The 14,516-nt window shown below is 43.1% G+C and overlaps 1 protein-coding gene across 2 annotated transcripts in view; it reads right to left on the bottom strand.

Moving 5' to 3' along the window:
* LOC106660164 (dendritic arbor reduction protein 1-like) overlaps window positions 1-14,516 on the bottom strand; it is a 299,915-nt gene that overhangs the window by 224,714 nt on the left and 60,685 nt on the right. The window lies entirely within an intron of this gene.

The following is a 14,516-nucleotide window of genomic DNA, read 5'->3' as shown; positions in this document are numbered from 1 at the left end:
GTTTTTCATTGCTTTTTCAGAACTTAACAATTAAAATTTTTTTTAACTCTGCGTGCGCGAAACACGGGCTTTCTAACCTTAAAGCGTCAGAAAACCCTAGTTTCTCGCAAGCAGAGTTAAAAAATATCGTTTGCAACTAATCCGCGAGGAAGTTGACTCATCCAGGAGTCTTTGCACCCTCGCTACGCTCGGGTGAAAACAACTCCTGGATGAGTCAACTGCTTCGCGCACTTGTTACAAAATATACTATTATGTGAAGCATCTATTTACTATTGCTGTTTGCACGAGTCTTTTTCCATACACTTGGTATGTAGATTCAAAAAGGAGGGTAAAAAATCTTTAAACTTTTTTTTTTCAATGTCCACGTTCCCCTGGACCCTCAAGCTAGCGAGCTACATTCTCAAAAATATTCGAAAATACATCGTCGTAATGCATTTCATACAATGGCTACGTAATCGTGCCCAAGTGTATACATGTATGCAGCGATGAATGACAATGAGCTTCAAGCAGTTCGCGAACCGACGATTTAAATTAAACGTCCGTACGTGTATAAGTGTGTTAGTTGGGGTATATACAACTTGTTGTTGCAGGAAGCATCGCGCATCGCTCATTATGTATTTTATAAAGAAACGAGGAAGTTTTGTCACGAGGATAATTCCGTGCGTTCGCGCTCATGAGAGCGCGCAGCATAGACGAGTTTATAGATTTTTTTTTTCATCAACCTCTCGACGTCGAAAACTTACGTATACGCAACGACGACTGCGACGACAACGACGACGTTTAGGCGACGTTTTTTATTTGACGCAAATAGAACAGTATGTCTAGGCCTTGCTTTTTTGTCGCCAGTTTTTTGCTCGCGATTCTGCTTAGCGTAATAAAGATAGGTGTGGTATTGAACGTTATTGAAGATACGGCAAGTCGATTTGATTTTTAAAGTACATGGCTCCAGATTTTTTTGCAAGCGTTCGTACGAAACATTGTAATCGCGATTTGTCAAATTGAAGCTGGATACAACGCGACTGATTGACCTAGCATTGTAATTTGAGCGAAGAAAATAAAAACTCTAAGAAGAATTTGACGTATAAAAGAACAATTACACGTCCGATATTCAAGCCTCCGAGGCATATTAGAATCCTTAGAAGTCGATTTCATTCGGCACAACAAAACTCGGACTTTAAAAAATTCCGAGCGTAAATCAATAGGAATTACGTTTTTAAAGTCAGTGTATATAAGTTAAAAAGCTAATAACCATACCGTAGAGGCGCGGTAGTTTTTTTTCGAAACGGGGCGCGTACGCAGTAGAAGGTGGCGGAGGAATAAACGACGGAACCGAGAGTGTAAGAAACACGGCAAAAATAGTTAGAGAGAAAGAAAAGAGAGAGGGAGGGAGAGCGAGACAAGTTGGGTGCTGTGTGTACGTGTATGAGCTGAGATATCCGAAGAGTAACCTGCAATTATCCGGTCTAATGAGCAAACAGCTACGGTCGTTGCTGCTGCTGCCGCTGTTCGCATTCCTCGGGCGTATTTTCTACAGCATACTATGTATATTTGATAGTTGTATTGTTTGGTTGTCCTAAACACCGAAAGAAATATCGCTATAGGGCCCATTTTTTTAAAGCTTTGTAAAATTAGTCAATTATTCTGTTTCAACGATTTGTTCTGAGATCAGAATCTTTTTATTTTAATCAATCGCTGCAATATCATGAAATTATTACCTATCAAATAGTGAACGCTTAATTCTTACTTTGTCATAAGTTTATGGAGACTCTGCAGGTGCACGTCATGAGTACATCCAATAAAGGATACAATTTTCACACGCTGCATAGCGTATACATCATAATCAAGCGTTTACTCTTTCTTTTAATTTAGAAATAAACTCGAGAAACGTCACTCAGACATTGCATTTTACGAATCCTAGAGATATGAGTTTATCAATTTTTCTTCATAATTATGATGAGGTAATAAGTAGCCTTCAAAGCTATATGCCACGTATCATTTATGCACTGTATGTGTGTATTCATAGAGACCACACACATGCTCATCCGTCGTACCGTGGATGAATTATTTCTTCTTTTGTTGCTAGTGTTTGAACTGTGAGTTACTACTGTATAGCAGATTTGTTGCTCGTAGATAAATAATAAAATCGTCGTTGAATTCCAACGAACGATTTACCTTCGCGTAAAAAAAGTTCAGAAGACGGTTTTTAATAAAAATGTTAAAACTTTAAAAATGCGAATTAAATTTTTGAAAGGATATAAATTTTACAAAATTCATCAAATAAAATATAAATAATTCATAAAATATAAAAAATTTACATTGTCCATAAAACGTATGAAAATTGTATAAACCTATTTTCATAAAATATTTATACATTTTATTTTCTTAATCTAGGATTTTTATTAGATACTGTACACAACATTTTTGGCCCGTAATACATTTGAAATTTTATGCCACAAGTGCAGTTTAGGAATTTTGCTCTCAAAACTTTAGACTAAGAGCTTTTTTATTTCATCAATAGATGGAGTATCGAAAATTCGCAAGTGGCAAAAAAATGTTCGATTGGTATTAATATAAACATTTTTTCAAGAAATAATGAGTATAAAATGGTAGAGCTTTAGTTTTTGAAACTCTAAGTTGACTCCGCCTACACTGTTATTTCCCGTAGTTGAAGATTTTCTGAAGAGTACGGCTTAGGTCATTAGTGGCCTGCCCACAAATAATGAAACCAATGAATCGGGCCCGAAATCGACCATCACGAGAGCAAAGAGCTCATCTTCCGAGAAAAAAGGCGTTCAAGTCATGTTTACGTGGAACGAAACACGGCTTTTATTCGAACTTTATGCAATACTTATGATACTTTAAATGAGAAACAAGCATTAATAGCAACTTTGCTTATCTAAAAGGTCCATTATGACTAAATTACAACTACAGTTATGAGAGGGACTCGCATAAGCGCGAGCGTATTCCCAAAAAAAAAGGCAATAAACACGAGCCGGCTGAAGCGACAGCCCTCGTTGCCGAGTACTTTAAACGGCGTTAAATTCTCAATTTTTTTATGAAAAAAAAAACTCATAAGTTGCGCCGAAGCTCTCTCGCTCGAATATCGGGGCGCTATCCTTTATAAAGTAAGTGAAAAGGATCAAAGTACTTAAAAAAATAACCCATCGACGCGCACACTGCAGTGGTTCGTTTGCGGATATTGAATTTGTTTTGACAGTAAGAGAGAGATTATTTTTAGCTAGCGGTAAAATTTAATCACGTGTCCGATGATTTAATCGCGAGAAATTCGACGTTTTCTTTTCTTTTTATTCTTCATATCGGATTGGCTTTTTGAAACACGCTTCCTCCTTCAAAACGGAAATTTATTAACCGTATAAAATTTCACTGGAGTAACCTATCGATTCTCTTTTCCCAAAACGGCTTTTCCCAACCCCAAATTTACAAAGAGTATCAAGAATAATGCTTCGATTTTACATGTTAAAGCGTTTACGTGTCAAACGTACGCGATGCACACCGCGTGGAAAAACAGGTTCCGACCGCTTCCATCGATTTCCATCCGAATTACGTCGTTGTGCAGTGCGAGCCGATCATCGAGGCTGTCGCCGCCGTCACCGCTCTGAATCGGCTACGCTCGCATCCATCAGCATTAAATGTGGTGCAAGGTTACGCGTCACGATCACGAGGCGTGCGTTCATTATCACACCTGCGACGATCGTCTCACTCGGCGGCGTATGATACACCTGGGCGTATCGAATTTTCGCAGGCGAGATCGTGCCTCGATCTTTTATCGGGTACTACCCGCGAAATTAACATTTCGACGCGCGCACGATTCGGTGCATACAAAACTCAAGTCGAAAGTCGCGACACACAAAAACGGTATACCCATACATCCTTGGTTATAATACGGAAGCCTTGATTCTTATATTTAATATGGGGCATACACGTATACGCGCAACATGAACGTATAAACGTCGTAAAGTCGAGTGCGTATAACACACACACACACGAAGAGAGAAAGAAAAGGCGATCGGCTGCACGCGTTATATAGTACAGGATGCGAAACAACAACAACAATAACGGCAACAACAAGAACGAAGCGGCGCCACGCCCGCTATTCACCTTCAACTTGGTGTGGCTGCGGGCGCGTCCGCCTACGATCTGGCTCTGCTCCGCGCACATGTTTCGGAGTACATACGTGTACTACTATATATAAGTGTACGAGCGCACATAAAGGCACGCTGCAGATCGGCGAAATTTTTCTTCCTCTAGATCGCGGGTGCGTCGAACCGTATACATACACAACCAGCTCACATAAAGGTAAGAATTAATGTATACGCGGCGGAAGCTCTCGAACTGATTTTTCGCTAAAATCTATCTTCGGTTCCGTCCACCGCGTGTGCACTACAGAGTATATATAAGCTCGAGTAACTTACGTTCCCACTTTCAGCTGAGGATATTGAGCTTGCCCTATCCACCCCCCCGTCACATGGTTTTCAGCCTTTTAGCATTGGGCATGTTTCAGAGCTTGGAGTCTTGCAAGCTCTAGCTCGTCTAAAGTCTCGCGGGTACGGTGTCGACGGTTTGAGCGCGTGTGTGATCAAGCGTGTCTGCCCTGCCATTCTGTCTTCGGTCACTGCAATTGTAAATAGATCGTTCGAGCTTGGCCATTTTCCCTCTTCTTGGAAGGTGGCTTCAATTGTGCCACTTGCGAAGACCTCATCTTTATCCTCGCCGTCTGACACGCGTCCCATCGCTCAGCTCCCGGAGATCTCAAAGGTGATAGAGCGTGTAGTTCACCATCGCTTGTTCCAGTACCTCACGAGGTACAATCTTCTTGATCGAGACCAGTTCGGCTTTCGCCCCGGCCACTCCACGCAAGCGGCGTTATTGCATGTAACTGAGGCTATCAGACGGTCGGTCGATGTGGGTGAGATCGCTGAGCTCATATCATTTGACTTTTCAAAAGCTTTTGATGCGATTCCGCATGCCCTTCTCCTGAGAAAGCTGCGAATGATTGGCTGTGATGAGGGCTCACTGCGATGGTTCGCGAGTTACCTTTCGGGCCGCGCGCAGGCGGTTCGCTTGCCGGATGGTTCGCACACACCCCTGGTCTCGGTGTCCTCGGGCGTTCCCCAGGGCAGTGTGCTCGGTCCCCTTCTCTTCATCATCTTTATAAATGATCTGCCCGCTGTTCTAGATAAGGCTCAACATATGATTTACGCTGATGACACCCAGATATTGATCACTGGCCCCTCACGCCCGATCGCCGGACTGGTTACTGCTGCGAACTCCGAGATCGCTGCTATCTGCGGGTGGGCAAGGTCGAACCTGATACGCCTGAACTCCAATAAGACCGGTGCTATGCTCTGTGGTGGCCGTTTCAGGATCTCGAGCGCTCTTGAGGGGGGACCTCCGCAGCTGTTCGTCGACGACGTGCCGATTGTGAATTCAACGAGTCTCAAGATCCTTGGCTGCGTTATCACACCGTCACTCTCGTGGACTCTCCAGATCAACCGTGTTAGCTCTTCGGTACATCGCGTGCTTCATGCTCTGCGACACAATCGTCACGCTCTTCCGCACGCGCTGAGGCAGCGGCTGGTCATGGCTTTGGTATTCCCTTACCTGGATTATGCAGCGCCTCTTATCCTCGACCTGGACGCCCTCAACTCTGCGAAGCTCCATCGCCTTCACAACTCTGCGGTTAGATTTGTCTTCGGCAACATCCCCTACAACGCTCACGTCACACCTTACCGGCTCGCTTTGGGCTGGCTGTCGTCGCGACGGCGGTGCGAGTATATTGCGATCTTGCTCGCGTTGAAAGTCATCTCAACCTGGGAGCCTCGTGGCCTCGCTGGGCTTTTCACCGTGCGAGAGAGGCGGCCGGATGAGATCGTGACTAGGAGCCGAGCCGTCCGCTTGGTGGTCTCAAGCACGAATACTGCGACGTTGAGGAAAGGCTTTGTGGCCTCTGTGTCGCGGCTTATCAACAGTTTGCCTTTCATCGAGGACCCTCGCTGCCCACCACCGCCCGCCCTCCTCAAGGCTCAACTTCATAATCACCTGTACTTGCTTGATGTTCAGGATTGGCATCGCCGGTGTGAGGTCGAGGGTCTTACTTATGAGCCTCGATGTCTCAGCGGTAGACTCCCATCTATTTGAAATCATCTTTGAGGAGATGATCTCAAAACTTCCGCCTTTTGTACATAGTTTCTTGTATATATTTGTAAATAATGTAAATACTTTGTTAACTGCCTTACCTCTTTCATCTATGTTTTATGCTTTTTGTTTTTATTTATTTTTGTAATTAGTCTTTGTAATTGCTTTTACGGCCAGACGGGATCTCAACCCAAGGTCGGTTAATAAATTGTAAATAATAATAATAATAATTACGTTCGGGGGCTACGGTAGTCCCGTGTATATATAAAATGTTATATATACACCGGAATCAAAACTGGTTTCGACAAATTGTATCGAATTAGCCATTCGTGAGCAGCAGCATCAGCAGCACAAAAGGGAGTAGTCCCGCTTGCGCGCGGATACAACTCGAAAACAAAAAGGCAGACGAGAGAGAGAGAGATTTTTTACGGAGGGACTATACTCCTTTGTCGACGACTTCGTCAATTCGCAGAAACGCGCGGGCGGGTGTAAGCAGCGCAGAGACGACGAATTAACTTTATGGCCGCCTCGAATGTCATCATCTTTGAAAAAAAGGGCCCATTTCGCCAACTCGATGATGGCCTTTTTAACGCATCCATACACACACGATCGCGCTTATATAATGTAGTACAATACCCGTATCATGACTTCATTCGAGTGCAAAATAAAAAAAAATACCATAAAAATCGAATCGATCCGGCGTTATTTCATCGTCGTTTGTTTAAGAAAACTTCTGGCCTCTGTGTATATGAGCAATTCCGGAATTTAGTTTCGAATTTTTCGACTAAAAACGGAACAATTTTTTTTCGTTGGACGCATACTTTGAACATTGGGTATTGTTCTTGAAGGTCCAAGGAAGCTAAAAAAATGCGTGAACAATCGAAATTTTAATAGGTAATTTTTTTATAAGCATTTGTGTTCCGAGAAAAAATAATTAGTGCAGGCAAAACGCGCGCTCCATTATCCACCGATCGAAACTTTTCTAATTCGCTGGTAAAACTACTAGTGACTTTGAAAAAATAATCGACACATGTATTTTGACAGATTTTTACATGCCCTTTCCGATGGTGACCTTAGATTTTTCGAAAAACGCATTTAATGGCCAAAAAACGTCTTTAAAGTCAAACGTATGTATATACAAAAAAACACTTCTTCGAGTTAAAATAGTAAATAGTAAATATTCGATTTTTGTGAGCTTTCTCTGAAAGTATTTGAAATTTATCTCTCACTTTTTCCGCTTTTTTTTTAACTTTTTGGCACAAAAAGCCCACCGAAAAAACGGGTACTATCACCATCGTTGACATTGAAATGTATGTAAAAATTAATTATGTTATGTAATTAATAAATAAAAAATATAAACGACATTTCTTTTCATTATGTGTACTAATTAACTTTTTATTTACATATAATGTGATGAAATTAAACTATATTTACAAGTGATTTTATTTAAACAATCTATACATGAGGCGCAACGAAAATGTAACTCTTTGGGATCAGTCTGTAGCCAAATTACTTGATGAACGTCATTAGTATAACGAATAGGTCTCAAATCATCATTTCGATGTAAAATTTTCTCAGCTGTTCGATGGTGAGGTCAGATTTCCTGAAAAATTTCATTTTCCTCGGAAAATTTGATGGAAACGTTTGAAACCAATTTACTCAAAAGCCTAAATTTCAAGATTTTATAAAATAGTCTAATTCGAAAGAACGGGAAATCTCCTCTCAGAATTGATACTTTGCGAAGTGTGCAAAAAAAAACTTCTCTCGAGTTATAGTGAGAGACAAAAGAAAATTCTTGGTTTTTTGTGGTTTTTGCCAGCCCTGCTGATGCATATTTCGAGCTTATAGCTCAAAAAAGTGTTTTTTTCTGTATAAATACACTTGACTGTTGAGCCGTTTTTTGGTAAGAAAATGTGTTTCCTGACAAAAACTAAGGTCACCATAGGAAAGAGCATGCAAAAATATGTCGATATACATGTGTCGATTATTTTTTCAATGTCACTGGTAGTTATACAAGCGAGTTAGAAAATTTTCGATTGGTGGAAAATAGAGCGCACGTAGTACCTGCATCATTTATCTTTCCTCGGATCATGAATACTTATAAAAAAATTACTTGATAAAATTTCGATTGATCACGCATTTTTTCAGCTTCCCAAAGCCTTCAAGCGTAATTACCAATATTCGCTTTTCGTAAAATGTCAACTTTTCGTATTTTTTTTATTAGGATTGATTTATTTTGAGCCGAGAACATTTTGGGACGATTGGCTGGAAAATATGCTCAACTTTAAAGACGTTTTTTGGACATAAAATGCGTTTTTCGAAAAATCTAAGGTCACCATCGGAAAGGGCATGTAAAAATCTGTCAAAATACATGTGTCGATTATTTTTTCAAGGTCACTAGTAGTTTTACCGGCGAATTAGAAAAGTTTCGATCGGTGGATAATGGAGCGCGCGTTTTGCCTGCACTAATTATTTTTTCTCGGAACACAAATGCTTATAAAAAAATTACCTATTAAAATTTCGATTGTTCACGCATTTTTTTAGCTTCCTTGGACCTTCAAGAACAATACCCAATGTTCAAAGTATGCGTCCAACGAAAAAAAATTGTTCCGTTTTTAGTCGAAAAATTCGAAACTAAATTCCGGAATTGCTCATATAACGCCCGTGCACCCGATCGAGCCGAAATGCCTCTCCTCGTAATGATCCGTCCCGAATGTGTGTGTCTGTGTGTGTGTGTGTGTGTTTGTGTGCAGGGGATTCCTCGTCGTCGTTAATTAAAAGGTACTTTGGCAGATCCTGGGCAGAATCGCGTGTGCGCGAACGAGAAGAAAATTGGTTAAAGCACCTTATTCAAATGTGCATCCTATATATACATATACCGTGCAGAACGCACCGTCTATACGTTTTATCAAATATTTCGAGGAATATGATGATACGTGACTGCGCGTATAATTTGAGGTTTCACGCTTCGAGCGCGCGCGCGCGCGTAAAGCGATGCACACACGGACACACGTACGTAGTAAACATGCACATGTATACACGAACGCACACGAGATTTCGCGAACGATGGCTTAAGTGTTTCTGAAAATTTTTTATCCTTTTTTTCTTCCTCGGATAACCTTGGAAAGTAGTTAGTTTTTATTTTGGACTTGAGGAATCGGGATAATTCACGGAACGGTGAGCGCGCGCGGGGAGTTGTCAAAAATTAAATGCCCAACTATAATATTCAAAACTATCGATACACGCCCTGGAGCTGCGTATTTGAAAATTCTAAAGGAGGGCAACTTGAAGATTTTTTATGTAACTGGTTACGGTCCCTTGCCACATGTATACCGAATACACAACGAAACAGAGGGGGAAAAAAAATCCGTTTCGGTATCAAAAGTTTTGATTCGATCAAACTTCTCGGAAATCAGAGAGCGGGTTTGTCTCTCGGGGACTTTAATGAACGAGCGCGCGAACGAGCGAAGTGATAGAAAGTTGCGGCCTCTCGCTGCTCGACTCCGAATGTGATTTAGTCGGAGAGCGAATCTCTTTCTCCGATTTCCCGATGCCGAGAGACAGAATGAGAATATCCTCGTTCCTCGCTTTATACGCGCACGGACGCGACGATTACAGAGAGCCGAGCGAGACGCAGGAGAGCTGCGCGTATACACGCATAAACGGAGTTGGCTCTATGTAGGACGGGTTGCTGCACCGCGCCCAAAAAGCCCCTTTGACGACCGGTAACAATGATAATTACCGATAATCACGAGAGAGAGAGAGAGACTGAGATATTCTAGAGTTATGGACTGTCGAGAATAAATACAAGCCGGCGCCACCGTATTATATTCTCGGACTCTATATATTTACACGAATTGTTTTCTCTATCTCTCTCTCTAGATACAAACATTTAAAAGGCTCCCGCGCGCGCTTCACGGAGACTCCGATGGCACGGCTGATTACAGGTTTTGCCGGCTTTAATTGCACCGTTTTTCGCTTTGTCTTATAGCCACTATTTTTTCGGGCATCCGAAAATTGGGACTAGCTTCTAATTTCCGTCCTTGCGTATAGGCGAGTTATACGACGAAATCCAATCGTTGTTTTTGGAAATTGCTGCGTAAAATCGGCAACGAGTCATTTTAATACGAGCCGATGCGGACTTGCAAGCTTAATTTGACAACCCAATTTGATACAATTTTTTCATGACAAAATAAAGAATTTGCGTTACAATAAAATAAATATTTGAAAAATAATTCGAGATGAAAATCTCTCGAGTGGAACAACCTGGCATCGAACGCGGAGCAACTATACATACATGCAACGTTGGCTCGTTGAGAGCTACCTACAATAGACGATAATGGCGAGGCGGCCGCGCCGCGCAGAAGCAGTCTCGGGCACCGGTAGTCGGTAGCCTATAAGGCCCCCCTTTATCTTTATAACTCTCAACAATAATATCCCCGCGTGGAGCGCGCGCGTAGCGGCGCGAGGCCATTCATCACAATTTCCAGCATCATCACTCATCAAGAGGCGATCTTTGCACGTACATACACATACACACCTCGCACTCATGGATATTACGTGTGTACAAGTATACACACTCACACATACACACACACACACTCGGTGTAACACAACTCGTCAAAAATTGGTACACACACCGCAGAGAGTGTGTACGGTGCGAGCGAGAGTAATATACCCGGTAGCCTCGCACGGCAGGTGGCCTTAAGGCCCCTTTGTTGCTCGGTGCTCGCGATCGACTCTCCGCGGGGATGATGGGAAGCGCAGCCCAGCGTGTGCTGCTGCCGCAGTTGCTGTTATAGCAGCCACATACAGCACACAGCCGTGTCGATGACATCGGCCGTAAACATTAAACTTATCACGATATACGTGTAAAAGTATTTCAAGCGTCGATACCGATTGCGCAAAAGCAAAAAAAAAAAGAAAAGGAAAGATTATAAGAACAAATGCCGAGCGATTTTTCCCGTATATAAACGAGCGGCGCAGCAGCAGCAGCAGCAGCAGCTTAGCGATCTTAATGGCGTTTTCACTCTGGCGCGCGAGGTGTAATTTAAATTAAATTTATTGTTAACTTGCGTTATATATACGCGCTTATAGGCCTCGATGCTAAAATAAAATAAACTATTGTTCGGAAAAGTCGTAAAAGTTGTGTGCAGCGGACGAATGGTTGCAGCAGCGGCAGCATTGCACTGTGGGCATCGCGCGCAGAGCTTGACTCGGCACTTTACTCGCGTATTATACGTACGCAATATATAACATTGATATTCATTCTCGCGATAATAAATTGAACGATAATTAATCGATTTCTTTTCGACTTGTACAGCTCGATCCTGTATAATAATATGTGAGGCCGCGCGCGGCTGTCGCTCGTTGAGAGTGCACAGAGTGCCGCTATATTGCTCAAAATATCATAAAATCCATGTGCACCGGGCATGCCTAGAGAGAAGAGAAAGAGAGAGAGAACATAAGTGTGTACTCGTTCGCTTAACCGGAGAAGTGTTTAAAACATCATGGGGTTCTAGTAAATCATTCGCGCTAATATCACGCTAAGTATTCGTCGTAAATGTAAATTATCCTGACGAATGACTCGGACCGCTTCTTAAAACGCGACTCGTGTGTGATACTTTGACTTTGTGGTGCGCTGTTCTTGCCGCTCGCGTTGATGTTGATGTAGCTGCTGCTGCTGCTGCTGCTGCAATTTCAGCGTCTGAAAATAGCAACAACAAAAAAACTCTATACGACAGATAGTACTGTCCGCGTTGTATAGACTGCAGTGTGCGCTCGTTACGCGCCCATATATACTCTGCCTAATGCTCACGTATACGCAGACAGACTACACTAACACATGCACGAGGAGTGCGCGCGACTCTTTCGCATTTTGTCGTTATCAGTTTTTACGTAACACGTGGCGTCGTCGTCGTCGTCGCGGAGTGTGGCCCCCAGGCTCATTGAATATTGCGTAACACGTATACTATACACGTATATAGCCGAGGCTAAGAAAATAACGCGCGAAAAGTCGGGGAAAAATTGTCATGCAGGCTCGGGAGCTTATAATACACGCCCGACACATGCGCACAGTAAGTAGTATAAGCAGTGTGTTTATATATCCGTCGTATGCGCGCGCGCGCGAACGCTCGTGGACGTAGACGTACGAAAAAAAACTAGGAAAAAAAAACACACACACAGAAGAATAAATGGCATCTTATGGATCGGTGGCGAGCTTACGTAACAGTCGAGAAATTGCATCATTGGCGCAGACTCAGCTCTGTGTGTGTGTGTGTGTGCTGCGCTGCATCGATGCGCCACTGCTGGACGCGCTTGACTTTCGTATTATCAGTTTCATTTGATGTGTTTATTATACATATAGTACCTACGACGACAACGAGCGAGTACATAACGAGGAAAATTCGTGAAAAGCTCCGAATATCTCTCGCACTGAGCTTTGCTTGCATATTGCATTACTTATAAACTTGAAATACGTGCTATATCGAAAGTAGCAACAGTTTTCCTCGAGAAAGATCCACAGGGAGGGCTACGTCCTCTTGTGCATTATTTCTCGTGCACAAAATGCCGCGACTTTGCGTTCTTTCTGCGACGAGCCGCCGCGTCCTACAATATACATACAACATAGCAAAACGAGCGAGAACATAGAGAGCTCGTAAATTCATGCGTGCACTCTGCGCGACGACGACGACTACGACGACTGCCAGCCTCGCCGGGGCGATAAGAAGCAGAGATACCAGAATCGCCACTGTCATGCTTTTGAAACAAAGCTGCAGTTCTCTCTGTCTCTCTTTCGCGTGAGCTACTCTTCCAGTGCACACATACACAAGCGTATATAGTGGTATATATAGTAAACGCACCGCACATATATTTAATTCTACTATTCGGACTCTCTTTTCTGTCTTTCTTATACGTACACATATCCACCGAGGAACACCGAGCCACGCCGCTGCGTGCGTATCTGTATCTGTTTACACGATGCGCTTTTATGCACGTCCGCAATACATACACTTGTACGTACACCGCGTTAATTCGATGCAGCTTCGTTTTTTGTCAGAGATATACCCCCAGGAGTACCTTTAGGATCCCTCGATCTTCTTCGCCTTCTTTTCTCTCGCGCGCGCGAGCTTCTTTTTCGGCGGATAATTCATCGCTCGCGATCGTCAAGCCGGAAATCAAGTGATATACGATAAAACAAAATTATACGCACTACGTATGTGTGCGTGTGTATATATCTTTCTCTCTTGCTCTATCCCTCGAGCTCCACGCTGTGCGTGCATTATATATCTGGTGCTTGGAATATATATCTAGCCCGAGCGCGCGCGCGCGCCTACGTATAGGCGTGCACAGCAACTCCAAGAGCGGAAACGACCGAAGAATCGAGGTGAAGGCTACATGCACCGGCGACGACGGCGGCAGCGCGGCGTGTAGCCTGTATACATGCACAACGCACACACACTGCGGCACAAGAGCTGCTATTGCTGCTGCTGCTGCCGCTGCTGTCTACAGAATTCGAACCTCGCGCGACTCGATATGTTTTTTCGCTCGCGGCTTTTTTTTTGCTATATGGCTCGAGCATTTTTAAGTACCTCTCGTATATATGTATAATACGTACGATACTACGTTACATGTTGTCGCTCGTTGTTTTTTCTCTTCGAACCTCGCGAGCATGCGAGCTCTCGTGTATACATATACGCGATTGACGATTTTTCAATTTCGGGCCGAAAAATCGTTCTCTCTCCCTCTCGCGGTTTCGTCTCTTTCTCCGCGCGTCCGAGCGCATGAAATTCTCCGATAATATGTCATCGTAAGCGTGCACCGCTACACGCGCTGCACTGCACATTGCCCGCAGTTCAAAAGCGCGAATTGTTTACATAACTTTTCGATCATATGTACTCCATATATAGCGGCCATTTAGACAATATCAAAGTCCGGTCCCGTGTCTGTGTGTGTTGTGCGTGCGTGATCGAGTTGAGAGCGGCGGTGAGCGATTTTTATGAAATTCCTGCAGCGGCCGCGAGTAATTTAATACAGATATATATATATAAGTGCGCTATGTGTACGATTTATTCTATATAAACAGATTGGCAGCACATGCAGGCACGGAGAGTGAACCCGAGACATATAAGCGACGTGCACGAGAGTGAAAGAGCGTCGAGAGAGCGAAATATAGATATTATATACTTTATTTATTAAAATATAATATGTGTGCGCGTGTATGTGTGCACGCTCGAACGGCGGAAAAATGCGTAAATAGCAGTTGACGCAAGCCATATTACACTTACGTACTAATAATGAAATTAAACAAATTTTACAGCGCATTTTCACGCCACACCTTTCATGGCTCGCGCGCGCAC

Source organism: Trichogramma pretiosum, unplaced genomic scaffold, assembly GCF_000599845.2.
Source record: "Trichogramma pretiosum strain Unisexual culture from Peru unplaced genomic scaffold, Tpre_2.0 scaffold44, whole genome shotgun sequence".
NCBI lineage: Eukaryota > Metazoa > Arthropoda > Insecta > Hymenoptera > Trichogrammatidae > Trichogramma > Trichogramma pretiosum.
The sequence above is the reverse complement of the archived record's forward strand: the minus strand, read 5'-3'. Positions and strand labels throughout refer to the sequence as shown.